This window comes from Mustela nigripes, chromosome 13 (genome assembly GCF_022355385.1).
Source record: "Mustela nigripes isolate SB6536 chromosome 13, MUSNIG.SB6536, whole genome shotgun sequence".
In the NCBI taxonomy this organism is placed as follows: Eukaryota; Metazoa; Chordata; class Mammalia; order Carnivora; family Mustelidae; genus Mustela; species Mustela nigripes.
The window spans coordinates 130,284,942-130,293,939 of record NC_081569.1 but is presented as its reverse complement, the minus strand read 5'-3'; positions in this window follow the sequence as shown (position 1 = coordinate 130,293,939).

Sequence of the window (8,998 nt, the reverse complement as noted above, 5' to 3'; positions counted from 1 at the left end):
ACGTGGGTTAAGCCGCTGCCTTCGGCTCAGGTCATGATCTCAGGGTCCTGGGATCGAGCCCCGCATCGGGCTCTCTGCTCGGCGGAGAGCCTGCTTCCTCCTCTCTCTCTTCCTGCCTCTCTGCCTGCTTGTCATCTCTCTCTGTCGAATAAATAAATAAAATCTTTAAAAAAAAAAAAAGATAAGGAATATGAAAGTCTTTAAGTAAAAGGCAAAATCCTCTACGTTTAAAGGATGATGCTGTTTTATTATTGAGTTTCCCTTAGTACAGGGGTTCTTTTCCAATATGCAATATGGTGCTTGGTATGAAAAGATGCTCAACAAATATTTGTTATATACTGTACACGTGGATCTATGAAGACCAACTGTTAACAGGCAGTCCTATAACAATAGGGCTTTGTTTTTCTTTTTCCTAATCACATGCCTTGGTACCATTACTTGTGTCTGTCAGAATTTTCCTCCAAATTCCTAGCAACTGACCAGGTCACGTGGCAGGGAATCTCAAGAACAGAGCCAGATATCACTAAAATATAAATCTACATTTAGACCAAGATCAGCTTCTAGTTTGGCAGAATCAATCAAATAATGGCTGAGAAGAGGGTTGGGCTCCCTGGAGGACAAAAGAGAAACTTGGTTAAGCCCCTAGCAACTGAAAAAGTTAAGCCAAAGGATGGCTCTACCTTCAAGCCTGGCTAGTTCTACAAGCCTACATAAGTTCAAGTCTTCAGCTCATTTGCCCTTTCTCTTTCACTCCAGGACTTGTCTCTGTTCACTTCTACTTCTTCTGGAGCAGTTGCCTGACTTTCTTCTACAGATACGCTTCTTCCATGAAACAGGAAAGCCAGCCACCAATAGTCCCAAGCCAACCTCCTTACACCAGATGATCTAAAGGCAAGAAACCTGCTTTCTTCTGGGTCCGTATAGCAAATCACAGGGAAGGACTGAATGACTTAATACAAACAGTATGGAATTGGGGTGACTGTCCAGACCCGGGGGGTGTGCCATCCCTGTGGCTAGGAGGCCCTGAGATTGACAGTTCCACCTGAATGACATGAGGAGGGACAGTTCCCAGAGGAAAGGGGGTGCGGAGCAGACAAAAACAACAGGTGTCCATGACAATGGCACTTGTTCTCAGGTTGCGTAGAGACATGACTTATCCACCAAAACAATCAGAGAAGGATAAAAACAGTAGTGCATTCACATGCCGCAGTGTTGAGTCAAAGCCTTTCAGGAAAAGGAAGTGATCTGATGGCATAAAGGAGATTCTTTGGAACAGAAGGAGAAAGACACAAATATTTTGGTCAGCCTCCCTCCTCACAGTTGAAAATTATCATCGTAATCACCCTATCTCCAAATTAAGTTCAGAAACTGTGACAAATTTGCAGGCAATTAGCCAGACTGTCTGAAATTCGGACACTGGGAAAATCTGAACGAGCTGGTCAACATAATTGTACTCCTGGTTAAGAGAACAGGCCTGATGGAAAGATTTATTTTTCTTACAAATAACTTTTTTCTGGGTCTAAATGCGATGTGTCTATTGCTGACATTTTGCGAAATACAGAACGCAAATGAACATAAAAATCGCTCTTGTGTTTGTTAGGATTGGGTGTGACTGCAAATAATCGAAATCTCAAGATAACAGTGGCTCAAAGAAGACAGAAGTTTATTTTGCTTGCAGCTACATGAAGTTGAAAAGTCCAGGCTCGTAGGACAGTTTTGCCTCCAGAGGCCGTAGGGTGCCCAGGCTCCTTCTAGCCCACTACTCTGCCTTCCCTGCAGCGTGGCCTGAATCCAGAGCAGAAAGGCAGCCAGAAAGAGAAAGGGATGAGGAGGCCAAAGGAACATGCCAGTTATCTTCCCGGGAAGTTTCTCAGAAACGGCAGCACAACACTTGTGCACTATCCCAATGGTAAGAACATAGTCATGTGGCCACACCTAACTGCTTGGGAGACTAAGAAATGCAGTCTTTATTTTGGGTGCCTATTTGACAAGCCAAAACTCTACTCCTATAAAAGAATGGCTTATGAGGCAATTATGGGTCTCTGATAAACTGGTAATCATACTATCCAGAGAGAGTCACTGCTAACATCTTGGTGTGTCATTTATACACAAAGATATCCACACACACAAACACACACTATATGGGTGTGTGGGGGGTGGGATGTGTGTGAATATGTATTTACGTACAAAGCATAAAAATAACGTACATTTTTAAATGAAATTGAAATCATAGCAAATATACTATTTTTGCATCTTGCTTTTTTGAAAAATTGCACTTTAAACAGTCTCTTTTATTATCTATTTTAGCAGAATTGTTTAACAACGTAATGTAACCCATTCCATTAATTTGTTTTTTCTTTTTTTTTTTTTTAAAGATTTTATTTATTTATTTGACAGACAGAGATCACAAGTAGGCAGCGAGGCAGGCAGAGAGAGAGAGGGGGAAGCAGGCTCCCTGCCGAGCAGAGAGCCCCAACCCTGAGATCATGACCTGAGCTGAAGGCAGAGGCTTAACCCACTGAGCCACCCAGGCATGCTTTTTTTTTTCTTTTAAAGATTTTATTTTTAACCAATCCCTACACCCAACATAGGGCTCAAGCTTACAACCCCGAGATCATGAGTCGCATGCTCTACCAACTGAGCCAGCCAAGCGTCCCTATAATTTTCTCTTAAATAGATGCTTTTAATTTATAAAACCTGGTTTATGAAGTTTTCGTCTATTTATTTCAAAATAATTGCAGAGTCACAGGAGGTTGAAAGGAATGTATACCAAAGTCCCACGTAGTCTTCCGTTCTCTACAACGTTTACAACCATGGTACTGTATTAAAACCAAAACACTGACATTGATATGGTCCGTAGGTTTAGATCTCACGACTTACACATGCACTCGTGTCTGTAGCTCTACGAAATTTTATCACGTGAAGGCTTGCGTAATCATCCCTACAACATCCACAGACTCAACTGTACTAACCTTTGTGTTATTCTTTCATAGCTACTGCCATCTCGTGCCCCCCACCCAATCCTAACCCCTGGCAATACTAACCCATTCTGTTTTTTTTTTTTTTTTAAGATTTTATTTATTTATTCGACAGACAGAGAGCACAAGTAGGCAGAGAGGCAGGCAGAGAAAGAGAGGGGGAAGCAGGTTCCCCGCTGAGCAGAGAGCCCAATGCAGGGCTTGATCCCAGGACCCTGGGATCATGACCTGAGCCAAAGGCAGAGGCTTAACCCACTGAGCCACCCAGGCACCCCTACTAATCCATTCTTTATTTCTCTTTATATGTTACTCCATGAATGATACATAAATGGAATTATGCAGAAAATATACGTTTGAGATTGGCTTTTCTCATGCAGGGTAAGTTCCTTGAGGTGCACTGAAGTTGTTGCAGGTATCAACAGTTAGTTCCTTTTTATTGCTGAGCCATATCCCAGGCTATGGGATGTGCCACAGTTTGTTTAAACATCAACCCATGGAAGGATATTTGGGAAGTTTCCAGTTTTTGGCTATTATGAATAAAGCGGCTGTTTGGACACAAATACTCATTTCTCTGGGATGAATGGCCAGGAGTGCAATTGCTGGATTGTATTATAAATCTATTTTCAGTTTTGAAAGGAACTGCCAAACTAATTTCCAGAGTGACTGCATGCAACCTACTTTTTAAACTTAACAATATGTTGTCAAAAATTCTTATCATTATTTCCTATGTTCTTAAATATTCTTCTAAAACATGGATGGCAGTACATGATTTCCAAACCAATTTCCTAATTTTGAATACTTAGGAACATTTCTGATTTTTATGTTCTAAATAATAAAGTGAAAAACGTGATTGTGAATAAATCTCTGTGCCTATTTCTGATTATTTCCTTAGGATAAATTTCTAGACTTACACATACTGGTTTAAAGAGTATGAATGAACATTTTAAAGTCCTTTTAAAAAAAGATTTTGTTTATTTATTTGACAGAATGAGAGATAGCACAAGCAGGCAGAGTGGCAGGCAGAGGGAGAGAGAGAAGCAGACTCCCCACCAAGCAAGGAGCCCGATGTGGGACTTGATCCCAGAACTCCAGGATTACAACCTGAGCCAAAGGCAGTGGCTTAACCAACTGAGCCACTCAGGTGCCCGCATTTTAAAGTCTTTTGCTACATTTTTAAAAAATTGTCCTACTGAGAGGCACCTGGGTGGCTCAGTGGGTTAAAGCCTCTGCCTTCGGCTCAGGTCATGTTCCCAGGGTCCTGGGATCAAGCCCCGAATCGGGCTCTCTGCTCAGCAAGGAGACTGTTTCCCCCTCTCTCTGCCTGCCTCTCTGCCTACTTGTGCTCTGTCAAATAAATGAATAAAATCTTTTAAAAAAAATTGTCCTACTGAAAGGTGTTTCAATTAAAAATCCCACAGCAATATATGAGAATTGGGCAACGTTTCTAAAACTACTAATACTGCAACACAAATTGCAAACGATTGGTATCTTTAATATATATAAAGATCTTATGTATCAACCAGAAGATTAAATACCCAATATCAAGATGCTTTGGGCTCCAGAAAGTGACAGAAAACTCAAAATTCAAAATTTTATCAATAGAGAAATGTACCACTTTATATAATAAGAAGTCCCAAAGTAGGGCAACTTCTGTATTTGTTGATTTTACACAACTTCAATAAAAGGCACCACAGTACACAGACCAACAGTGCAGACACTGAAGCTACATTGTTAGATTAATATCCCAACTCTTCCACTTACTGACTGTGTATCATTAAGCAAATCACTTATCCTATTTATGCCTCAGGTTCCTATTTTGAAAACAATGACAATAGTAGTATCTATTTCATAAGATTTCTGTAAGAATGAAAAGAGTTTATATACATAAAATATCCATTAAATGTTGATATCACCAAGAGCCTAGATTCTATTTTTCTGTTCTGCCATCTTTGGCATGTTAACTTTATCCTCAATCTTGAGACATCATGGTCACAAGATAGCTGCAGTAATTCTAGGAATCATATCTCAGACAATCAGAGATAGAAGAGACAAAGTAATTTTCTCTGTTACTTAAGAACAAAGAAACTTTTCCAAATAGATCTCCCTCCATATCCTGCTGGCTGGAAAATGGGTTACGCAACACCAACCTGTTAAAAAAAATTTTTTTTTAAAGGAGAATGGAATTGCCATGATGGGTTTTGATAAATCAGGATTTACTCATAAGCTAAAACCACTTTCCCTGTGGGTAGACACCAAACAAAATCAGTTCTTTTAACAGGGAAGAAGAAAGAAATGGGTATCAGGTGGCCAACCAGAATGTCTGTCATGTATCATGTTAGAAAAAAATGGGCAAACCACATGCACCAGCAATTCATAACAGAAGAAATGCAAAGGCAAATAAACATGAAAAAGAAATGACCTTGATTAATGAGCAAAGAAATGCAAATTAAAAGGAGTTTCTGTATTTTCTCTATCAATTTGGCAAGGATGAAGAAGAATGATAATCATCTACAATGGTAATAAATATACAAAGTGCCTAGGAATAAATCTTACACAAGATGTGCCAAACCTACATAGAGAAAACTATGAAATTTTATCAAACTTAAAAAAGACCTAAACAAATGGAGATATATATCAAGTCCATGGATAGGAAGACTCAGTATCCTTAAGATGTTAATTCTCTTCAAGTTAATTTAGAGATTTAGAATAATTCCAAGCAAAATCTTTAGGTTTTTATTTTTGGGGTTTTTTTGAGGAATAGACAAATTATTTCTAAAATATATATAAAAGAGCAAAGGCCCAAATCTAGTTAAGACCTTCTTAAAGAAACAAATATGGCAAGGGAATTTTTCTTACCAGGTAGCAAGGCTTTTTATAAAATAAGACAATAGTAAAACAGATCATGTGATATTGGGTAAGGGATAGGCAAATTTAGCAATGGAACAAAGTAGTCCCCAAACAGACTCACACATTATAGACACTTGGCGTATTACAGTGGTAGCATTAAAAATCAATGAAGGGTGCCTGGGTGGCTCAGTCAGTTAAGTGTCTGCCTTCAACTCAGGTCATGATCCCAGGATCCTGGGATTTAATCCCACATCAGGCTTCCCACTCAGCAGGGAGTCTGCTCCTCTCTCTCAGTTGGTGCTCTCTCTCTCTGGCTCACTCTCTCAAATAAATAAATAAAACCCTTAAAAAAAAATCAATGGAAAAAGAAAAGAAAACTGGATTCCCACCTTTCACTCTACACAGAAAATAACACAAAATTACTTGTAAATTTGAGTTTTTAAATTATTTAGAAGAAAAAGGAGTTAATCTTTAAGCCTTTCTATTAGGGAAGTGTTTTTTAAATAAAACACGAAAAGCATTAACTATACATGACAAGGTTGAGATGTCAAAGATGTCAAAGACATCTCAAAATGAGTAAAATGACAAGCCATGTACTGAGAGAAGATATTTATAGAACAAATAACTGAAAAAGTTTAGTGTTCAGAATATATAAGGAATTCCTACAAGTCTATTTTTTTTTAAAGATTTTATTTATTTATTTGACAGAGAGAGATCACAAGTAGGCAGAGAGGCAGGCAGAGAGAGAGGAGGAAGCAGGCTCCCTGCTGAGCAGAGAGCCCGATGCGGGACTCGATCCCAGGACCCCGAGATCATGACCTGAGCCGAAGGCAGCGGCTTAACCCACTGAGCCACCCAGGCGCCCTCCTACAAGTCTATTTTAAAAATAATTTTTTTTTAAAGTAGGCAAGACACACACACAGGTATCTCATAAACAAGAAAAGAAACACATGGCCAATAAACATATGAAAAAATTAACAGCCTCATCAGTAATCAGGAAAACAAATTAAGATCATAATGATATAACCTTTTATATCTATCTGATTCCCCTCCAAATAAAATAACCAGTAATACCAAGTGTTGGTAATGAGGTAGATCAGTTGGAACTCTAAGTCCTACTGGAGAGAGCATTAATTAATTTCACCACTTTGGAAGACAAGCACTATTTGTAAAACAGAATATTCATATAGAAAATGTCCTAGCTGTTCCACCTGTAGGTATGCCAAAATATACATAAGAATATTTACAGTTTATACTCTCCTAACCCCCCAAAAGACTGGAAACAACCCAAATATCTGTTGAAGGAAAATGAATACATAGATTGTGGTATGGTCACATGATGGAAAATTATGCAGCAGTGCTAGTGAGAGGACCACAGATAGATGTAGCAACACGGATGAATTTTAGGAATGTCATATCAAGTGAAAAAGGCAAGTTATAGGAAATTACATTATAACGTCATTTGCAAAAAAACCCTTAAAACCAAGCAGAACAAAACACTGTTTTTAGGGATTATAAATATATAATACATTTTTTTATAAAACAAAGCAAAATCAATCAAAATTCAGTGGTCATCCTTGGGTATTCAAGAAGACAGGGAAATGGGTTGGACAAACACACACATCAATGAGATGGTTTTGGAAGTATTTCATATATATATGCATATATCATATTTTTTTTACATTGTGGTAAAATACAAAGAACATAAAATTTACTATTTTAACCCGTAAGTGTGCCGTTCAGTGGCATTAACATATGTCCATCATTCCCCATCCATCTCTAGAACTGTTTTTATCTTGTAAAACCAAAATTCTCTCTCCATTAAATAACTTATGCCTCCCTCCAGCCCCTGAAAACCACCATTCTACTTTTCATGTCTATGTATTTGAGAATTTTGGTTTTTAAGTTGGGATGGGTTCATGTATGTCATTTTGTTGTTATGTTTCATAACTTTTATATATATATATATATACACATATATATATATAAAATATACACACAAACATGCATTCTTTTGTATGTTTAAAATAGTACATACCTTATTTTGTAATGGCTTGATGCCTGGAAAAGTAAAGAATATCCAAAATTGGCCAGAACACAGTAAGTGCTAGCAAGCATGTAAATTGGTATGATTTTTAGGACAATTTAAACTTAATACAAACAGAATTGACAAATATATTATTACAAGTTTTGGCAAGTATGGTGTTTTCAATTTTGGTTTCCAATTATTCATTGCTAGTATACAGAAATAAGATTGATTTTTGCATGTTGACCTTATATCCTTGCTGTATTCACTTATTAGTTCTAGGAGGTTTTTTTGTCATTGTTGTTCATTCTTCAGAATTTTCTGTGTGGACAATGTCTTCTGTGAATAGGGAGTTTTCTTTTTTTTCTAGTCTGTATGTTTAAAAATTTTTTTTTCTTATCTTACTGCATTGGCTAGGACTTTGAGTATAATGCTAAATGGGAGTGGTGAGAGTAGATAGACATCCTTGTCTTATTCCTGTTCTTAGAAGGCAGTCTTTCACTATAAAGTATGATGTTAAGTGCAGGCTCTTGTAGATGCTGTTTACTAAGTTAAAGAAGTTCCTTTCTGTTGCTGTTTACTAAGTTAAAGAAGTTCCTTTCTGTTGCTAGTTTTCTGAGAGTTTTGCTTTTTTTTTAAATTCAATGGGTGTTGAATTTTGTCAAATGCTTCTTGCATCAATAGATATGATCATGTGGTTTCACTTTTTATATTATTACTACCGCTTGTTAAATTGATTAATTTTCAAATATTAAAAGAGCTTTGCATTCCAGGTTTGAACTCTATTTGGTAATGATGTCTTAATCTTTTTTATATTTTGCTTGATTTGTTAATTTATTACAGATTTTGCATCTGTGTTTGTGAGGGATACTAGTCTGTAGTTTTCTTATACTAGCTTTATCTCTGATTTTGGTATTGATGTATCTTTTCGGTGGTCAATTTGTCAATTGTAACAAATGTCTTTTTTTTTTTTTTTAAAGATTTTACTTATTATTTATTTGACAGAGAGAGAAATCACAAGTAGGCGGAGAGTCAGGCAGAGAGAGAGAGAGAAGCAGGCTCCCGCTGAGCAAAGAGCCCGATGCGGGGCTCGATCCCAGGACACTGAGATCATGACCTGAGCCGAAGGCAGCGGCTTAATCCACTG